Source organism: Aulonocara sp. 'chitande type north' Nkhata Bay, linkage group LG17, assembly GCF_057382095.1.
Source record: "Aulonocara sp. 'chitande type north' Nkhata Bay isolate Kocher_YH1m ecotype deep benthic linkage group LG17, A_spYH_male_GT1.1, whole genome shotgun sequence".
Lineage (NCBI taxonomy): Eukaryota > Metazoa > Chordata > Actinopteri > Cichliformes > Cichlidae > Aulonocara > Aulonocara sp. 'chitande type north' Nkhata Bay.
In genome coordinates, this window is record NC_141360.1 from 36,825,206 (window position 1) to 36,847,780 (window position 22,575).

Sequence of the window (22,575 nt, forward strand, 5' to 3'; positions counted from 1 at the left end):
TGAAAGCAAAGACCTGGGGTGACCAACTTTATTCTTTAATAAGCCGTGAACTCTTTTAGCCAACCTTTATTGTCATTTCTTTAAGTAGTCTTCAGGAATAGTCCTCCAGGCTTCTTGAAACACATTCAAAGGTCTTCTTTAAATATTGGCTGCCTTTTGTTCCACTTGCTCTCTGCTTGAATAATGTTGAAATTTGGGCTCCTGGGAGAACGATCCATGACTGAAAGTGTTCCATTGTGTGTGTTTTTTCTATTCAGGTATGCCTTTTACTGTTTGGGATCATTGTCATGAAAAATGAAGATGCTGCCAATCAGACGCTTCACATGTCGTATTGCTTGGTGGGTAAAAATCTGAAGGTACTTTTCTGTGTTCATAATTCTATCAACTTTGACAAGATCTCCACTGCCACTGGCTGAAAGTCTCCACCCTATTTTACAGATGGCTGTAGATGTAGACACTCGCTGTTGCGCCTCTCTCTCTACCTCATCTGTACATATTGATTTCAACCAAATTTCAAATTTAGATTCATGAGACATGTTGCCACTCATTTTATGAGTGTGTTTTGCATTCAGGTGGCATCCCTCAGCCTTTTCTCTCAGTTTACCTTCTATAAAATACGCTTCTTAACAGCCACTGAGACCATTTATGCTGCAGATCATGCCTTTTTTTTTTAAAACTAATAGCACTTTGAGAATCTTGCTGGAGTAACAATATTAATGTATTTATGCAAACTGTGTCTTACTTGGATTAAACTGAAGAACAAAATGATATGCTTTTGCTAACTTGTGTGTTACATGTAGACACAATACTGATTTATCCCTGGAGTTAAGTGTCTTTTATATGCCTGCGTGATTCATAGGTCAGTGTTAAGAGACTTAACAAAGACTGGACTGCAACTGAGTGAACAAACAGCCAAGAAACACTTTGAAAGCCTAGACAACACATCAAGTCTGGCCTAGTTGGAAGCATAATATTAAGAAATAAGGGGTGGCTTAGAGTTTTGCACATGACTGTATATTTTTCACAAGCTGGTAATTACAGAGCCAAGTCTGAACATTTCCTGTTGGAATGTGCACTCACTGTTTTTCACCTGTTGAAATAACTTTGACAGCTCAGCTCTGAAGTTTTCATAAGGGAGATCATTTTATGGTCGGGGAAAAAAGCTAATTTTATAAAATCAGTGAAAACATCTGATCAAAATGAAAAAAGTAATAAAGTCTGCAAAACAAGGTGTAGAAGTTATATACCAAATTCTTGCTTCTCATGACTTGTATGCAATGGCAGCTGAATTGGATAGTCACAGCTGCTGCTGCTGAAGGGGAGTTATTATGCTCTTTCCCAGCTCATTATTTTTATTCTTAGACTCTAGTCGTGTGGCTCTTTGCAGTTCAAAACAATCTTGTACAGAGCCTTTGTGCAACCCTTCAGTTCATCCATTATCTGAGACAAGCCACTTTAATGTCCTTCCCCCTCCTGTTAAGCCAACTTTCTTCTAATTGGCTGGTCCCAGTAAACAGAAGGTTTAAAAAGCAGGTGGGCGGGGCTAGCCATGTTTAATGTCAGCACTGACCACTGTCACAGTACACATATGACAGAAAAAAAAAAGCTCTTATGTACTATTCCCACATTCGCTTTTGGAATACACATAACATGAATGCCACCATGTGTTTGGGGTACTCTTCATTTTGCTCACAGTAAAATCAATATAATTGAGCTCCCTGTGGAATCTGAATTGCACTGTAACTCGAGGATTTCACTGCAGCATTTCTGCCCAAAAGTAAACAAAGCATTAAAATGAAGAAAAATCTTAATTCAATATGAGCCTTGTTCATCTGTTTATTTCACAAACTTTTAGTCAATTATTTGAACGCTCCATTGATCTCACTGTAAACCGACTTCAGCGTGTTCATTCTTTGTCATAAAGAGAGGGTTGTTTTTTTTTTTTTCACTCACAACTGCTGTTCTTGTAAAACTTATTTACTGAGCTTCCCTCTTCAGATTTTTCAAAGGCTCTTTTGAGTAAATATGAAAGGGAAATGTTTCGATAGCTGCATGCATCACCGAGACAAACTCATATCTTACCATACAGTTCACAAATGCTCTGTTGTTTGCACTTTAAATACCAATTTTGCAGTCCTACCACCCCTTCAACCTCACCCTTTCTCCCTCCATTATTCTCTTCACCTTCCTTCAGGCCCTCTTTGCCATAATTATTCATTCATTCAGCTTTCTCATTGCATGTACGTTGGCTAAGAGGTGCAGTAATCTTTTTTTTTTTTTTTTTCCCTAGGATTTTTCTGTAATCCAAAAGAGCACATACCAGGTCTGACTGTGGGTCTTTTCATATTGAGGCTAAAGAGGCTGTGCTTCTGGAGGCTTAGTAGTCTTATTGTGAATGGCTTTTTGCATTTGCTCATTTTCTGCTGTTGCCATAAATGCTGCACACATGCTTAACAAAAAGCTGACAGTGTTCAAACAGCATTCCTGTTTTTTATTTTATTTTATTTTGTTACAGGTTAATGGTGAAAAGAGGTTTTCGGCTTAAAGTGCGCTCCTGATATTACAGCGTAATAATTGATTTTTACTTTTGTTGTTTAGCTGGTAAGTATTCAGTTAATAAGATTAGGAACAACAGCGCTAACAGCTCTGTGAGCACTTAAAAACAGAGGCGCTCTGAGCTAAAGGCTAGGTACTGTATACTGTTTATCACATCCCGCGCTGTATTTTAGTGGGATTGCATGCCAGCATTGATAATTAGCATTAAACACAAAGTACAAGTGAGGACAAGCTCCCACCCCGCGTACAAGATCTATGTCAGTGATGCTGGAGATCTCCTGCCTTCCCGACTTTTATGCTTGCAGGTTGTTTATCTGCTGCTGCTCTGACTCTGGGGCAAACACTTTTTTCTGCCTCCTTCTGCTTCTCTCTGACACAGCTAGCCTCTCCAGCACAGCCCCATAAAGGCTGGCTCTTTCCCTTTTTGTCTCCTCTTTTAGAAACAGCTAGTTCAATGCCTCTTCTTGCTTTCCTTACCTCCCCTCTCTCGAGGTGGGTAAGGTGAGTAAGTAGAGAGTAAAATTGTTTTCACTATATAAAGAGAAAGAGAACAGAAAGCTGTATATTTAAAAAGTGTTTACAGGACTATATTTTTAATAGCAATATGATTTATTTTTTAAAAATAATTCCAACAAAGATTTTAAGGAATGAGCAATCTTATCCACGGAACTGGATGATTATTTAAATTTTAATTTCAATAGCACAGAAATGTTCCATTTTTTTTATAAACATAGTAATAATTTCAAAGTGCGTGTCTGTCAGTCACATACTGTAAAACAGACAGAAAATAAGTAGGCTATATATGTGTGTGTGTGTGTGTGTGTGTGTGTGTGTGTGTGTGTGTGTGTGTGTGTGTGTGTGTGTGTATATATATATATATATATATATATATATATATACACTTTATTTTTTTTAAAAACTAATAACATTAGGTTTGTTAGTGCTATTATATAATGTATGTAATGCAATGCATATTGCATTATTTCACTTAAAACTGTGCAGGCCAAATGGATTTACATGTCATGAACTTATAATGAAAAACTGGAACCTCCTACAAGAAATGCAAGTAGATTTTGAACTGTAAAATATTTCATGGATTCAATTCAACTTTTGCTTGCTTTTGTTTCCTGAAGATCCTCATGGAAACGCACTGCTAAAAGAAAAAAGCTGCTGCATACCATAGTCAGTCTATTGCTGAGTGTCACTGATGGCATTAATGTTTGGGCAGAAACTGTCAAATCACTGTTGTACTCACTGTCTTCCCAGTCATGTACTTGCCTGCAAAAGGCTCACGTGGCAGAGAAAACTTGGATAACCTGTGTGGTTTTTCTGCCTTTTAAATAGAAACAGAGTAGTTAGTGCACCTTTAACAGTGTTTCCAGTTGTCAGATATGTCTTAAGTTTGTTGTTTACCTCTGTGCAAAGTGAGGATGGCTATTATTAGTCAGTGTTGTTGATTCTGCAGTTCTGTATTCACCTCTCCAGGCTCCGCTTGCTGCTCCCGCAGCTGCCACACATCACTTCAGGAATCTGATGAACTGTACCAACCTCAGATTAACCTCCAGCCCTGTCTTTCTTTTTCTGCAATCCCAGACCGTCACTGGAGGTGAGTCATTCACTCACACGCTTGGCACATGGGAACTAATGCGCACACACCACCTATGCCTACACAACCTCACACACACATGCACATGCGCACACACAAGGAAAGTGAAGTTCCTTCATTGACAGGGTTATAGAGAGGTTTTAAATCCACCTGCCCTCCACTGTCAGACAGGCCCTGCTAAGTCTGGAGTTTAATAGACTCAGGCAGACAGCTCTTGGAATGGAAGAGAATATCTTTTAAGATATTCAAGTGCAAGTTTTGGTAATTCTCTCAAATATAAATAGAATTTGAAGACTCTTATTGTGGAAGAAATTTAACAGTAAAGAAAACACCAGACAAATAAAAAAAAAAATACAAGTGTAGATTTGGGTAAAACAAAAGATCTTTTGAATAGGTGATGGCAGATGGTCAACAAAGTCAGTTTGAGGACAGCAACTGACAGCGAGTGGCTGCAGACCTGGTTTCTGTCTTCAAAGCAATTATGTCAAAAACAAAGCATAATTGTGGCAACATCTCATGTGCAATGCCACTCCCATTCAAACCACTAACCATCCAGCTTTTGTTAATGCTAGGCTGGTTTACATTTCTTTGTCTGCTCAGGTTGCGTGTTTTTGGTGTTTTTAAGATTTATTTATTTATTTAATTTTTTTTCTAATGTCCAAATGTGTCCTGATGCATTTTATTATAAGTGTTTTCAAATTAAAACTGAACTGTAGGCTTTACACTGAATGCATTTGTTTAGCAATGCAAGACATTGTGTATATATTGCTGCACAAACGTGAATGACAATATTGTTGTTAAAGTTTTCAGTCCCATCATTTGTTTCTAATCACGATCTCCTGCGAGCGTGACGATGAGAAGTTTCCTTTCTCATGCAATCTTATAGCCTTAGTTTAAGATATCTGTAGCTTATGTGTCTCTTCAACTGTGTTGAAATATAAGAGGCATGGCTTCTACAGAGGCTCAAGCAGCTTTAGTGTTAAACTTTAAGCTTTTGAACAATAAGTTATCTTCAGATATCCCATTATAAAGACACATATCCATTTTTGAGATATAGAAAAATAGTGAAAGTTGTTTCATGCCAAGTCTGATGCAATTTGCTGAATGAGATTTGATTATCAACTCAAGACTTTTACTTGTCTTCTTAATCCCAAAATGTGCACTCTACTCTTTGCAGCTGGCAGATACTTACTTCAAACAGGCAATTGTGGGTAACACTGGAGGAGTCTGATACTGCTTGTGAACTGCAGGCATTACTATTACTTTTCTGGTGCATTTATAGTATCACAGCACCCAGCATTTAACCTTTTATGGGGCGATCGTGGCTCAAGAGTTGGGAGTTCGCCTTGTAATCGGAAGGTTGCCGGTTCGAGCCCCGGCTTGGACAGTCTCGGTCGTTGTGTCCTTGGGCAAGACACTTCACCCGTTGCCTACTGGTGGTGGTCAGAGGGCCCGGTGGCGCCAGTGTCCGGCAGCCTCGCCTCTGTCAGTGCGCCCCAGGGTGGCTGTGGCTACAATGTAGCTTGCCATCACGTGTGTGTGAATGGGTGGATGACTGGATATGTAAAGCGCTTTGGGGTCCTTAGGGACTAGTAAAGCGCTATATAAATACAGGCCATTTACCATTTTATGAATGTAAAGAAATAGCATGGTACTTTAGAAAATCTGCTTTTCCATAAAATCATAAAATATTAAACATGAAGCTGCAGGTGGTATGTGGTTAGAATTGCTTGGATAGCTCTAGAGATGGGAAAAGCAGAAAATACCCTGGCTATACCCAGTGGTAAAAACAAAATCCACTTGTTAAACAGCACAAACGACCACATTATAGCTGGTTTGTTTGAGCCATACATAATCGAAATGTAACAACAGCAATTAGTCTTAAAGCTGGGTGTCCTATGCCAGGCACTGTAATGTCTTTGTGTTAACCTGGCTGCTGGCTGAAGCTTCAGATTTAACCTAGAAGCAGGAGAATTTACTCTTCTAAACAACAGCCAGTATTAAAACTTTAAACTCCAAAAATAAAAGCGACTAAAACTAAATTATCAATATTAAAAAGCCACATTTATGCTGAAACACTATTTACAAAAAAAAAGCAATGCACCTCAATGCCCCTTTTCAAAAGTTTCATTAACTCCCTGTAAACGGTGTACCAAACACGATAGTGAAACTACATGATTGGTATTGCAGCTGACAGTGCCTCATATCATGTTAAGTCTTTGTGTTAAATCTAATGGAAAAACTATTGAGCCACAACCAAATGTTTATAGAACTTCGTGGCTTCTCACTGTAACTCTTTTAAACGTCACAAATGAACTGTAAGAAGGCAACTCTTTGATAGCTTTGCATGAAATATTCTCTTTATGCACTTTAGTTTTCAAAGTTCACCTTTGCTGTTTTTTTATCTGAACCTTAAATCTGCTTCTTTGTAGCAGTTCAGCAGTTACAAGCCAACACCTCTGCTAAATGCATAATAGGACAGGACGTTTTGTTTGTTTGTTTTTCGTGCAGGAAAAAAACCCCTACTCTACGCTTTGAGATTGAGTAGATAACCTTCACTCAATGAAGGTGATTTGGAATTGTCTAAGCTTCAAAGGTGTGTGCTGAATATTTGGTTTCAAACATGTATCAGGTGTTTTTTGGGTCAAGAGGAAAGCATGTGACTTTATTTTGTCAATACTGGGGTTTTAGTTTCTGGAGAATTCCTGAAGTAGATGCTCAAAACCTTCCTCAAGGACACCTAGCATTTGCTAAATCTAACAGTCATGCATCTAGGCAAGACACAAAATGGGATTAGATCAACATCATAATTGTCCCCCACAATGAAATCAGGAGAGACGCTACGGATCGACCCTGGTCTTTTCACCCAAATGTCACCCACAATAACTTGGATGCCAGTGATTAGATTTTAATAAAATTTGTGTAGCTTAGAGGGGCTGATGGCTGTCATTGCTTTGTTGTGGCATTTTACAAATTACGCTGGCTAACAGGAGAGGAGCAGAACAAAAATGACATGATGTTCATCTCATACTCAGAATCTTCAGTGGCAGTGAATTACATTGTCTTTTACTGACAATTACATTACCATTACATCATTTCTTTATAACCATTACCTTTATAACCATTATAATAGTTTATATATCAAATAATATAGCCGATTATTCATAAGAAACAGACTGTATCTGCAATATGTTAAATATTAACAGTGTATGCAAACAATGCATACATTGTGCAAATACTCTCAAGGGCCACTTTATTAGGTATACTTGTTTAACTGCTATGTTCACTCAATGTGTTAAGGCCATGTTGAGATGTCAAGATCATGTGCTGAAGTTCCACAAACTGGTGATCTAGTATGATTCTCCCACACAGATATTTCTAGGGTTTACAGAGAATGATCAAAAATGAGGAAATATCAAGTGAGAATGCTACAAGCTCATGGGAAAACAACAATAACTGAAATAATCACTTTGTTATAACTGAGGTATGCAGAAGGGCTTCTCAGAATGCACAACATGTCAAACCTTGAAGCAGATGGGCTACAGCTGCAGAAGACCACACTGAGTACCACTCATGTCAGTTAAGAACTGGAAACTGAGGCTACAATTCACATGGCCTCAACAAAATTGGACAAGAGAAGGCAGGAAAACTGTAGCCTGGTCTGATGAGTCTCACTATCAACTTTCGCATGATAGTGTGAGAGAGATTTCATTGGCACACTTTAATCTCCTCAGTACAAAACAAGCACAAGTTAAACTCCACAGCCTACCTGAGTATTGCTGCTAACCATATCACTTCATGGCCACAGTGTACCCATCCAACGATGGCAGCTCAAATCATCCTTAACTGGCTTCTTCAACATGACAAAAAGTTTGCAGTACTCAAATGGCCTCAACAGACACCAGATCTCACTCCATTAGAGCATATCTGGGACAGCTGAAAAACTAACTATGAGATATTATCATGTTAATATGGATCACAATCTCTGAGAAATTCTGCCAATCTCCCATTCTGCCACATGAACTGAAATCTGCTTCATTGTCATGAAACCCTTTGAGATGTGTGACACGGTGTGTTGTCAAACTGGAAGTAGCCATCTGGAGATAACAATTTGTGAAACCCAAATGGTGCCAAGAAACCATTCCCAACACCTTCACACCATCACCACCACCACCGTCTGAGTTCCTGTAGTCTTTCTGACCTCTTATCAGCAAGGTGGCTTCTGACTGTGGTGCTTGAAAATTCCAGCAGTTTCAGAAATACTCACATAGGCCCATCTGGCACCAACACAATACACGTTCTGGTGCTTGACGTGAACGTTAACTCAACTGAACCCAAGTTCGGCTCCCCATTGAGCTCAAAGATTCTGCCAGCAGAACTGAAGCTCCTTCGGGATGTGGTTCTGAGCGAGAGATGACCAAGCTAATTGTTTTCAACTGGCCTTTTGAGCAGCGATGACCAGCTCACAGGAAGGGGTTGTGACCTCTCGCCGGTGTCCAGGCATGTGTTAAAAGCCTTCCCACAGTGCAACATGCCCTGGACTAATTTCACACCCTTTCTATTGTGAAGGAGCCCAGCTGTGCTTGTGTACATTTAAGTTTGGGATATTTCTGTGTGATTGAGTTTGTAGACGCTCACTCTTTTTTCTTTTTTTTCTCTCTCCCCGTATCTGTTTGCCTTTTTCCTTGTGTGGGGAGGCCACATGTCCCCATGTATTCCTTTTTGTATATGAATTTGTGTCTGGGTTTAGTTTTGTCATCCTCGCATGGTGGCCCACAATAAAAGCAGCTATGCCTTTCAGCATGATTTGTGTCGCACAGACGATTCATCTTAGTGAGGAGCGTTTTCCACATGCCTGCTTCTCTCTCCACACTCGGTGGGAGAACGTCTCACTAATCCAATTTAGAACTAGGAAAACAGATTTCTGTCATGCAGTGCCACTGAAGAAACACGGTCTTTCTATAGTGTGTCTTTTATAATCATAAAGTGGGCTTTGCAGCTCAGAGGGTAGTTTTGTATCATTAAGGGAATATATCCACATACATAAGCACAGTGTCTCAGTTACGCTGTTCAATGTTATCACTAGTCCAAAAAAAAGAGAATCTGATGGTGTCACATATCTCTGATACATAATCTATCATTTATCTCAAAGCGAAACAGGATGTTTTTGCTGCGGTTTGGTTCATTTACTGGCTTTTTTCATGTTTGAAGATACTTACACTATTTTTTGTTCCCAGTCATTTACTCCACATTCAGTAGTATGGGCCAGTCCAAAGGGCAGAGGATGGCTAACCCTGAAAAATGATTGGCTCCAGTGGTGCCCCATGACCAATAGCATTGGACAGTAATACTGTTAAGCTTACAATGTTCAACAACACTGAATGAGGGCATGGATTTGTTGCCTTCCAGCAGGAAAGCAACTTAGTATATTTACTAGAGCTGTGCAACATTAGAAATTTGGGTATAGATTCAACACGAAGTAAATACAGGGCCAGTATTGCTAATATCAATGCAGATATCAATATTTTAACTGGTAAAGGCAGTATATGTAGCAGAGGGCAGTGTGTTGTGATTTGTAGGAATCATCAATTTGCCAAATTTCGAATAACACGAAATCACTGAGCATTTCACTTTCCATAATAATTAGTTAATACATCAATTCACATCTGGAATGTAAATGTGCCTGCCTCTAAAGCACTGTGGAGCAAATTGTTTAAATCTGACCTACGGTTATAAAAATATGAGATAGTCTTCAATTTAATTTGTCACATATACAGTACAACGTGTAGTGAAATGCTTGTGTCTGAACTGCAGATGTAGCCACGCCATTCCAGGGCTTGGGTTTTAGCATGGGGTGTCTCCAGGTCCAGAGGTGTGTAGTCTTACCACTACACTATCCAGCTACACAAAAAGGTTTAGTCATTTTTTTTATATTTCATGTTATAAGTATATTTTAAAAATTATTTCTGTATAACATAATTTAATGAGCTACATACAGAACCAGTGTTAGTTAATAGTATCAATACTTTAATCAGTTTGCCCACCTCTAACATTTATCCAAGTACTTTACTGAAGTACAGACTAATATATCAAAAATAGGTATTTTAGATTTATAAATGCATATAAATATATATATTTATATGTATCTAAGTCGCTTTGTGTTAGATTACTTTCAGCTTATACTCATATTATTATTTGAATGCAAATTTTGACATTTTGCTCTATATCATTTATTTTAAATTTTAGTTACTCATCGTTCTATTGGTAAATTGCAGTATTCTAGCTCAAGCTACCCCTAAATCATTAACATTAATATTACACTATGTCTGTGAAGGTTCTCAGTCATCCAGGTCATCGTAGTCAAAGGAGCTTGCAAAGAAAAGCGTCTGGACTTCTTTAAGTTACTTGAAGACGTTTCACCTCTCATCCGAGAAGCTTCTTCAGTTCTAAGGTCAAATGGTGGAGAGTCCCAGATATAAACCTAGTGGGAGTATCCCCCCACAGAGGGACAAAAGGACCCCCTGATGATCCTCTAATCGCCTGAGCCAAGGTGTGAAACTGGGTGTGGGTCCCAATCAGCCAGACTTTTGGGTGCGCTCTTTGTGAAACCTGACTGATTGGGACCCACACCCAGTTTCACACCTTGGCTCAGGCGATTAGAGGATCATCAGGGGGTCCTTTTGTCCCTCTGTGGGGGGATACTCCCACTAGGTTTAAATCTGGGACTCCCCACCATTTGACCTTAGAACTGAAGAAGCTTCTCGGATGAGAGGTGAAACGTCTTCAAGTAACTTAAAGAAGTCCAGACGCTTTTCTTTGCAAGTGTGACCTCTGTGTAGTGTCTTCTCTGGTCTGCATTCACAACAAAAAGGCAATGGTTAGAATGCTCTCTTTTTAATGTCGTGGGCAATCAGCACAAAATCTCGCAGGAATCCTCCATTATTCTGAGGATTACATTTCCACTTGCAGTGTGATCGTATAGTGGTAAATTTATACAACCAAAATAGAAAAACTTCAACACCATTAACATTGCATGTTAAATTTCCCAAATGAAAGGAATATAGAAATATATTTTAAAGCTGTACATGAAACAATGTAAATTCTCTAAACAGTGTGGCACAGTCACATACCTGCATTCACAACAAAAAGGCAATGGTTAGAATGCTCTCTTTTTAATGTCGTGGGCAATCAGCACAAAATCTAAACGGGAAAGCAACAACAGAGTTAGCTAACTATGCTCCCATTTTGTTTCCTCTCCTCCCAATAAAGAAATCTCACATAAACGTGCACTCAGTTCAACATAAAGACTGGAGAAATGACCCGCAACAAATGATGTATAAACAACAAAAATAATCGGGTCAGACTGTATTACTTTAACAGCCTGCGATATGATTTTTCCTCCCCACGACATTTGCGCATTCCTTACCTCGCAGGAATCCTTCATTATTCTGAGGATTACCCAGAATCCCTTGCCCTTTGTGAATATTGCAGGGTCACTTTTTCGACAGTAGGTGGCGCCAATGTCCCATTTAGCGGGATTTAACTTCAACTCTATTTAACTATGTTACACACACCCCCCTTAAATCCTGCTAAATTGGGGCATGACAACAGAAAAACAGAAACTTCCAATGCATAAAACATAACAGTGTGACCGTGGGAGCACAAGATAGTTCAAGTCAGTTAAAAAAACTTTCCATATGGAATAAGGCAAGCAAGAGAGCGGCCAATTCCCCTGCCAACCCAGATATGAAAGATGCCGTATACACCTCCCATGATGTGAACATTGCTCCACGCAGGTATTACCCAAAACGTTCTGAGTAACAGCACATTTGCAAAACGGCTAGTAATCTATCCTGAAAACATATTTCGCACAAATGAAAACAAGGAGTCAACTGTCGACACTGAATCATCAACCTGTTGTTCATTGATCTCACAAATGAGACGTGTTGGAGGTTTCACAGGTCTACCTGATCTAGTACAAAGAGGTGGTGGCTGTGTACGCACTACACGGTCCCCTGTACTCAGTCGTGTGTCAGTCACAAGCTCAGGGGAAAGGACATGTGGAGCATCTCCCGCCAGAAGCTGCGAGGAGGCACTCCGGGACACAACAGATTCAATAGAGGGGGCAGGGGAGGGCAACCGGGAAACCAACGGGTCACACCCAGCAGGCGGGGCCACAGTCGATTCTGCCTCAGAGGTTGGGACGCTGAAAGCCGCACCAAGAGAACAACCAGGTTGACCAACCGCAGAGTCCCTGTCACTTGCTTGGTCCATCTGCATGAGCCAGCGAACCGTCTTCGTCTCACCATCCTGCACATCACCTGGAAGTTCTGGTTCACCTTGTCCACTATCCGCAACCGAGGGGCAGGTTGACACTGGTATGCACTCGTTTCCTGCAGGAATGAAACTCACAGGAAGTAGTAGGTTTCGGTGAACAACTTTTTCCCTGAGAGTCACAGGGTCTCTGATGTGGTACACATTGATGTCAGGTTTCACAGACGCCACCTCAAAAACTGTGGATTCCCATTTGTCAGCGATCTTCCTCTTTCCTCTCTCACCACGATTAGCAAGCAAGACTCTGTCACCGACTGAGAGGGGCGCACCCTTAGCCTTGCGGTCATAATTCCTCGCCTGGCGAGCCTGGGCAATACGGCTGTTCTGCCTGGCAATGCGGGCAGCCTCAGACAGGTCACGCTTCAAATGGGCGACAAATTCACCGTGGTCAACAACGGCACAACAACATCAACAGGCAGACGAGGAATTCTCCCAAATACGAGAAAAAAAGGTGCGAAACCTGTTGTTTCATGTTCAGTGCAATTGTAGCAGAACGTCAACATCTGAAGCATTTGCGGCCACCTGGCTTTGGATTGAGGGGGCAAAGCCCGTATCATATTTCCCAAGGTCCTGTTGTATCGCTCGACAATACCATTCCCCATTGGGTGGTAAGGAGTGGTGTGTGATTTCTGGATGCCAGCCATGTCCAGGAGCTCCTTAATGAGTTGACTCTCAAAGTTGGCTCCTTGATCAGAGTGTATACGTCTGGGAAAGCCGTACACACAGAAAAAGTCATTCCACAGGCGGCGAGCAACCTGCTTGGCAGACTGATTCTTACAAGGGAATGCATGCGCTAATTTGGAAAAATGGTCTGTGACAACCAAAACATCAACGCACTTCTTGTCAGTCTGTTCAGCAGTCCAGAAGTCGATGCAGACTAGCTCCATCGGTTCAGTGGTACAAATGCTCTCCAGTGTGGCACGGTCATTCGGCTCTGGGGTTTTCCCAACCACACAACGAAAACAGCCTTTCACATGATTGATGATGTCACGCTCCATCCCTGTCCAAAAGAATCTCTGCCTTGCAAGAGACAGGGTGCGGACTTGGCCCTGATGACCCGCCGTATCATGGATGCCTCGGAGAACTTCAGTCTTCAGAGTGTCTGGGACAACAAACTGGTAAATCGTCACGTTCATGTTCCTGTCTTTCTTCACTTTATACAACATACCATCTTTAATCAAGAGTCTGGACCAATGTCTGAGTAATTTCATTACACCACGGGACTCGCTAGCACGTTCATGCCTGGTGGGCCTCTTGTGACGCCGGACATAAAAGAAAACTCTGCCCAAAACCTCATCTTGTTCCTGCAGGTTAGCGAGTTCACTTCTCGGCGTACAGGCTGGACGGGCAATAGTTGGAACCTGAGGGATATCAGATCCCACACCTCTCACATGGCTGATACCACCAGTGTCATGTGCAGCCAACACAGCAGAAACATCCTGTGACGAGAGAGAACCTTGAGGGTTAGCTAGGATAGTTGTAGCTCCTTCCTCAGACTGATCCACAACCAACTGGCAGTTTGCAGCACACCGAAACATATCCTGCACAGTCCCATCCACCAGACCGTGCATTTGGTTCAATAGGGCAGCATAAGGTTCAGTGACTAGCCTGTGGCCTATGCACGACTGGACAAATGGCTCTCTACTCAATGCATCCGCGACAACATTTTTGGTGCCAGGGACATACTTCAGTTCAAAACTGTATGCTGCAAGCTTTGAAACCCATCGTTGCTCACATGCATCTAACCTAGGCTTGGTTAAGATGTATGTCAGCGGGTTATTGTCCGTCCACACTGTGAAGTGGCTCCCTTTCAGCCAATGGCTAAACTTGTCACAGACTGCCCATTTCAGAGCAAGAAACTCCAAACGATGCGCTGGATAGTTTAGCTGAGAGTGTGACAGGGTCTTACTGGCGAATGCCACTGGTCTGGCGATGCTACCATCAGGGGGCAACTGTGAGAGGACGGCTCCAAGGCCGTCAAAGGAAGCATCAACTGCAAGGAGAAAGGGCGCAGTAAAATCTGGATGGGCTAATGTGACACTATGCACAAGTTCATGTTTTAGGGCCTTGAATGCTTCCCTGCACTCATCAGTCCAGTCAGCCGGAGACAGCTTCACGTGGCCCCTTTTAAATTTAGGCTTACGGCCTCTACCTCTCTTGCATAGCGCAGCTGGTTCAGCCACAAGATCAAACAGTGGCTTAGCTTTTGCAGAGCACCGCTCGATAAAATGATGGTAGTAGAGAACCATCCCCAGGAAGGATCTGATTTTCCTTGCACATGGTGTCACCCCGTCAGACTCCATCAGGTCTGCTTCCTCCACATTGTCTATAGCCTGCACTTTACTTGGGTCTGTTTTCACACCCTCACCACATATGATGTGTCCCAGGAACTTCACAGACCGCTGAAGAAAGTGGCATTTCTTTGGTGCGAGCTTCAGGTTGTTGGCAGAAAGTCGTGAGAAAACCATCTGCAGACGTTCAAGAGCCACCTGTTCGGATGGGGCATAGACCATAAGGTCATCCAGATAACACAACAAACTTGTGAAGTTCTCATCACCAAAAATGGACATCATCATCCGCATAAAAGTAGCAGGACTATTTGTCAGGCCTTGAGGCATCCTGTTATATTCATGAAGGCCAAATGGGGAGGAGAATGCCGTGTATTTTTTGTCGTCCTCGTGGAGTCTGACATTGTAAAACCCCGATGTGAGATCCATTGTAGAAAAAAAAAACATTCCCACCAAGTGCTGCGAGGGCGTCTGACTGATGAGGCAATGGATGTGCATCTTTAACTGTTCTTGCATTTAACCATCTAAAGTCATTGCATATGCGCAGGTCACCATTTGGCTTAACAACTAAGACAAGGGGGGATGAGAATTCACTCTGGGACTTACGGATTATCCCTGACTCCTCCATCTCATCTAGGGCAGTGCGAAGCTTCTCGTAATGGCATGGTGGAACCCGTCTGTATGGCAGTCTGAAGGGCTTGTCATCCACCAGGCGGATTCTGTGGACAAAGTCAGCAGCCTCACCGCAGTCCATTTTGTGCCTTGAAAAGATGGACTCATACTGCTCAATGAGTCGCAGCAGCCTATCTCTCCATTCTGGGGAAACTTCACAGGACGAGAGGTCCAGGTCCTGCAGGCCCAAATCACACAAGCGCTGTGACATCTCCGCTTCTGATCTCGGTGCGGGCGACGAGTTCTGTGTGTATTGTGTACTGGATCGAATTTGAACAGGTTCAGGTAAGTCCTGCACAGAAAGACAGGGGGACACATCAGCAACCTTAGCATTTCTCCTGAGAGTGAGGGGCTTGTCGGAGGGATTCACCACTTTAACAGGGACCCAACCATCCCCAAACAAGGAAGTGACAACTCGCCCCACTAGGATCTGTGCAGGTTTGGATCGAGACTGAGTGGGTTCAATAATGACAGCACTTCCCACCGCTGAGGCATCAGGAGCAGGCAGCTTAGCCCACACTAAATGTTCAGACAAGGGCTGCAAGGTGATGCGTCTCTTAAGCTTTGCAGTGCCGAAACTTGGAGGCATTGCTCTGCCACCACAGTCATCAGAATAGGACAGCAAAGTTGCCAAATGAGGGAAAGCATCATCCTGGGTACCAACAGTCATTTTTAACTGTGAAATAAGCCACTTTATCGCATTGCTGCCCAGAATCATGTCATCAGCCTGGCCCGGAACCACCAGAACAGGAATCACCACCTTAAAGCCATATATTGACCCCCACAACCAACAATGACAACGTCTTCAGCTGAACGTCTCTCAATATCAGGTATCGATTGTGAAAGTTTCTCATCAACTGTCTCACTTATGGTGCACGCCATAGAGCCACTGTCCACTAATGCTTTAAGAACTTGTCCACCACTAGTAGTCACTGCAGAGTAGAATAAACTATCAGTGTTTGAGAGCCTATGCAAGCCCTGTGCAATCAGTGTTTTATTTGGCGGGACAATGCCACTGTAAGTAGAATACAAAGTGTCATAATCATTAATATCAGTCACATCCAAGATGGGAGGCTTACTTGCTGGATCTGCGCTGTCCTCCCCTCCACGCAGATCGTTCAGTTTCCCTGATGACCACTGGAAGGAGTACACTTGCCCTCTGGGCAGTTACGTCTCGAATGACCAGGTAGGTGACACATGAAGCACAATCTGTTTTCCCGACAGTGCGTGAGTGTGGAGTGGGAGCTATCTCTGCAGATGGAACATGGTGTGTCATCTAAGCCCGGTATTCTCGGCAGTCGGGCACTCTGTCGCCTGGCATTAGCTCGAGCATAGCCTGGGCCTTGAAGCAGCACCTTCTCTAGCATGCTGATCAACCTCTCAATAGCAGAGCCATCCTGACTCACAGCTGACCTCTGCTCATGGTCAGCCAAACAAGGAGTACCATTTGTGCTAACCTCTGCCTTATTCACATAGACACAGTTACCCGTCTGTGGAGGAGACTGGAACCCCTTACCCAGGTGATACTCATCCAGTACCTCCTGAACTTCACGAGCTGACCATTTATCACATGTTTTGGTTCTAAAAATAAGAGCCAAGTCTCTGCAGGGGCAGTGTCTGATGAACATGTGTGCAACCTCCACACCAGAGTTCTCAAAAGATTTCCCCTGCTCCTTAAGACAGTTGCCAACAACATCAGCAGCCTTGTTCAGCCTCAGCCAGTACTCATATGGATCCTCTCGGTCCTTCGGCAGGGTGGAATAAAAGTCAGCCAGGGGCACAGACGAGCACTGGGTGGAACTAAAATGTTTGTGCAGAAGTCTGTAGATAGCTTGTGGATTATGCTGGACATCAATTCCACCATTCCTCACACCAAATTTCACAACATCTTTTGCCCTGCCTCTCAGATGCATCAAAATCTCCTCAGCTTGGTTTTCTGGAAGAATGGCACTCTTCTTTATGTAACTCTGCATGGCTTCCTGCCACTCATCAACAGACAATGAGTCCGAACTCTCCCCCCGAAACACAGGTGGGTCTTTAACCTGTCGTGGAGCCACCAGCTGGACTTGAGAGAGATCTAGTGAGCGGCTGGAGGGGAGATCTGTTGTTTCCTGCGCCACCTCAGGACATGTATATGTAGCAGATGCAGGGCTCGAAGTGTGTGGCGTAGTCAGGTGTGACAGAATGCTATCAGCCAGGCGTTGCCCAATTTGCTGCACAATGTCGCTCATTTGGTCGACTAGACTCACATCAGTTATTGGGGGGTCTGAGGTAGATGACTTAGTGCACTGTACTGACTGCGACTCAGCCACCAGCTCACAAGAACTATCTGCTGCTCTATGCCCCACCCGACAGTCACCCAGTGAAAAAGGAACAGTTGTGAACCCTTTGCCCCTACCCACAACAAGGGGAGTCACATTTGGGGTGTCATCAGAGTAACTTAGATCCATATCTAGCAGAATATTAATAGAGCTAAGGTGGACTTAATACAATATGGCAATATACAAAGCCAATATAAAAGTATGTCCAACAGTCCCCAAAGTTTGATTCCGTTACCCAACAGACTAAACAATAAGGAAGCTGATGCTCCACGATGATGCTGCGACGAGAGGACACCAGCCCGATTCAGCAGCGTCACGAACGAGTCATGGCACCAATGTGACCTCTGTGTAGTGTCTTCTCTGGTCTGCATTCACAACAAAAAGGCAATGGTTAGAATGCTCTCTTTTTAATGTCGTGGGCAATCAGCACAAAATCTCGCAGGAATCCTCCATTATTCTGAGGATTACATTTCCACTTGCAGTGTGATCGTATAGTGGTAAATTTATACAACCAAAATAGAAAAACTTCAACACCATTAACATTGCATGTTAAATTTCCCAAATGAAAGGAATATAGAAATATATTTTAAAGCTGTACATGAAACAATGTAAATTCTCTAAACAGTGTGGCACAGTCACATACCTGCATTCACAACAAAAAGGCAATGGTTAGAATGCTCTCTTTTTAATGTCGTGGGCAATCAGCACAAAATCTAAACGGGAAAGCAACAACAGAGTTAGCTAACTATGCTCCCATTTTGTTTCCTCTCCTCCCAATAAAGAAATCTCACATAAACGTGCACTCAGTTCAACATAAAGACTGGAGAAATGACCCGCAACAAATGATGTATAAACAACAAAAATAATCGGGTCAGACTGTATTACTTTAACAGCCTGCGATATGATTTTTCCTCCCCACGACATTTGCGCATTCCTTACCTCGCAGGAATCCTCCATTATTCTGAGGATTACCCAGAATCCCTTGCCCTTTGTGAATATTGCAGGGTCACTTTTTCGACAGTAGGTGGCGCCAATGTCCCATTTAGCGGGATTTAACTTCAACTCTATTTAACTATGTTACACAAGCTCCTTTGAATATTACACTATATTATGCTATGCAGCAATGCCTGTTTGAAAATTGTGCCCAAATATTTTCTACTCCAATTTTCTGCACTCATTTTATTTCTGATGAAATATTGTGATTCCCTCTCTGTGCCACCTATTTAAAAAATCGTGGAAACACCACTGGTTGCCAGCAAAGCCGTGAATGCAGCACCAGTGTCCCAGAGGTGTGTTGTCCTTTGGATGCTCTTGTTGTATTTTTGCCTATGCTTTTCCCTGTCTGTGTACTCAAGTTACAATGAATAACAAATTAACAAATTGGTGACTTGCACCATGATGATCCGTGGGGTAATCCTCCACTGTGTTTTACTGCTGATTATCCAGGTATTCTGTCTCACACATGCAAACAAACCATTGTGTGTGGACTGGTAGGCCAGTGATGAGCTGGCAGATATCCACAGATGTAGATCCCAAATGCAGACAAAAAGCTGTTCCAGTTGGTTAATTTGTGTTTGCTGTCGATCAGGCTAGAAAACCAGCTCTTAAAATAATTCATATAAAGAGGTGATTCTTTTTAGAAAGATTTGGGAAGCCTGTGCCTGTAAAGTTTTATGGTAGTTCTTCAATTCCTCAGTTTGAGCCGTTAAAGGTAACATGATGCATGAGGCTGTTGCTGCGTGAAACTGGTTGCAAAAAGGTTGCTGCATCACAAACCTGCTTGTGATCGCTTCGGTTGCTATCAGGTTGGCATGATCACCTGTAGTTTGCATGAAAGATCCAGATTTGTGTCTAAACACCATCAAACTAACCACCGAGAGGCAGTGACACTTGTAAAAAAAAGAAAAAAGTGAGATGCCAAATGGAAACAGAAAACGATCAACTTTGAAGTAAAAGTCGTGCTTTTTCTAGCATGTCTGTTTCAGTGGTGATGTACAGTTTTTACTTTAAAGTTGAACAATCTCTAGTTCAGATTTGTGTCATGCTTTTTGCAGTTTCGCTACTGCTTGGTGAGCAGTTTGCTAATGTTTGCAGACAAGTTGGCATCTTCCATGCAAACTATGGGAGACTGCTGCAACTTGCTAACGACCAAAGAGCTTTTTTTGTTTTTTGCACCACCATATACCTCCTTTTGACCCATTGCATGTCCTGCAACAACCAACAGCCACTCACCAACAATACATAATTTTTACCTAACAACAACTGGATACTTCATACTGGTACTCGGGTTGTTGCACAATATTTATTGTATTATTTTATTACTTGTCATTCTATTTTTTAAACTATTTATTTATTACTTTTTAAAATTCTGTTTCTTTATTCTTTTTCTTTTCGCTCTGGGACCATGTGTATGTAACTTCATTCCACCTCATGTAAACATGTGATGTGAATGACAATAAATCCTTGAATCCTTATCAGGGGGCGACTGACTGGTCTTTAACTTCACAGTGACTTCCAGCAACAACTTCCCCAATAATAACCTGTGGGGAAAAACAAATATTCCCTAGTGGCCAGCGGTAGCCATGACTGGGGCCTAAGAAAGCTCCTTAGACCACATTAATTTTGATGATTTAAATAAACCTCTTTGGGTGAATTCTGCTTTTAAAGTTACCTTGGGAAGTTTTCAACCACTTGCGGTACTATGGAGCAAAGTTTTTGACATTCATTCCTTTTTTACTTTCAAACAAACATGATGAAGTGATTTGTCCAAAACAAATTAATTACAGCGGGCGGCTGAGATTACATATTCTTTTTAGAATTTCATGCACATGCTGAATAAATGGTTCAGATATTTACAAATCAATAAAAACATGCACGTGCGCGAGACATTAAGTGCTGCCGTGTACACAAAGTAATGGATGTGCATTCAGTTTGTCAAATTACACTCATTTTTCTTCTGCGTCAAGTTTGTATTATTTGACATTTAATAAAAGTGACTTGAAAAAGACCATGCCCTGTTATTCATGTATTGTTGTTTCTATTTGAATTTGGCTAAAGGATTGTGTAACCCAGACACTTTTGTCTGGGTTACAGTTTTGTAACATAATCACAGTCATTTAGAAGGAAGTAAATCTAAAATAGTAGAAGGTTGTCCTTGAGTCATTTTGTGAGATAACATGAATTTACACAATGATAAAATTCTCAGTGGTATAAGATAGCAGTGATAACATAATGGCATGATAGCTTTACTTTTATACCAGCATTGCTGATTTTGAAGTCCCATAGTCTTCCTTTAATAGTACATATCAGAAGAAACTGACTTGTGATTTCTGAGTCTGAGACACTTATCTGCTGATCATTTAAGCTCATTAGAAATAGTGCAATAGTGAAACATTTTAAAAAGCCAATCTTTATTCATTCAAATAGAGGTCACCCACATATTGTCTTTCTTTTGTAGATTATAAATTGCACCTTTCTTTCTCAGCCTCTTCTCCACCCGCCATCTCTCAGCGTTTGAGAAAGTCGACTGAATTTAAATGGGATAAATCATAAATCTGATTAGGTGAATATTCTCTGTGATCTGCAGGGCAATATGGAAGAAAGGTGATGAATTGAAAATGATGAGGAGACTTCTTTCATTTTCATTTTTTTTCCCCCCTCTGTCTGTCTTCCGATCCATCCCCCGTTAGGAGTTTAGTTGAATAATTTACTAGCAGGGCCATAATGTGAGGTACTTCATTAGATTGAAAAGCTCTCTGGTGTCAACTGAGACGTCTCCTAATTGAGAAGCCTTTGATGAATCTCGATCAGAACTATGACAATTTCAACAGTCTTGAGACATATTACAGTAACCTATAATTTAAAAAAAAAGTTGCCACAGAGGTTTTAATATGTCTCTGCAAATGGTCATTAATTAACTATAGCTCAGAATGGACCGAAGCACACTTCCCCAGCCTAAATCAAGAACTTGATCTTAGCTTAAAAACCAAATAGCAGGCTGATGAGTAGGGATGGGTATCGAAAACCGGTTCTTGTTGAGAACCGGTTCCCACTGTTTCAATTCCTTGGAATTGTTTGCCATTTTTGCAAACGATTCCCTTATCGATTCCAGTCGCCCCGAATGACGTCATCACGTTGTGGAGCGTCATTTACCTTGCAGGAAACACGGCGCGTAAGCGGCTCAAACGCTCAAAAGTTTGGTTATACTTTACGAGAACGGATGACAACAGGGCAATTTGCAATACTTGCAAAGTAGATATTTAATTTAAGGGAGGAAACACTACGAATATGCAAAAGCATGTGCTCACAAAACACGCGATGACCTTAAATGAATGTTGTGTTTTTAATTCCGCTCCGGACTCGTGAATCTCAACCCAGCAGCAGCGGTAACGTTTGCACGTCCTCTCCCGTTAATGCGGCAGGTAAATAATCAACTAACAGTGCATATTATGTTAGCGCGATCTGCCTTATTAAAAAACCTGCCATTACTGTGCATTTAGGTGACCGTGATGAGAGAGACAGAGTCTGGCTCAGATGCTGGCAGTTCTCGCTGCAGTCTACCGGTAGCGTCTCCTTTCAGGCCAGGATAGACGAATGTCACCGAGCAGTGACTAAGTTTGTGGTCAAAGGCTTGCACCCATTTGCCACAGCAGATGCCCTCGATTTTCAGTAAGTGAATGTCCTTAATTGTAGGCAGGGACATTACTGGATATTCTTGTGTAATTGCTACAGAATAATTTATGTTATACTTTTTTATTGCTACAGAAGAATATTTATTTTATTATTTTACATTTACAAT

The 22,575-nt window shown here is 41.8% G+C and overlaps 1 long non-coding RNA gene across 2 annotated transcripts in view; it reads left to right on the plus strand.

The window, feature by feature from the left end:
• The first annotated feature begins 265 nt into the window (after positions 1 to 265).
• LOC147310525 (uncharacterized) overlaps positions 266 to 22,575 on the plus strand; it is an 84,498-nt gene continuing 62,188 nt past the window's right edge. For both annotated transcript variants that reach the window (XR_015125890.1, XR_015125891.1), the window contains exons 1-2: positions 266 to 338; positions 4,042 to 4,162. This is a non-coding gene — a long non-coding RNA (uncharacterized LOC147310525). The remainder of the gene's footprint in view (positions 339 to 4,041; positions 4,163 to 22,575) is intronic.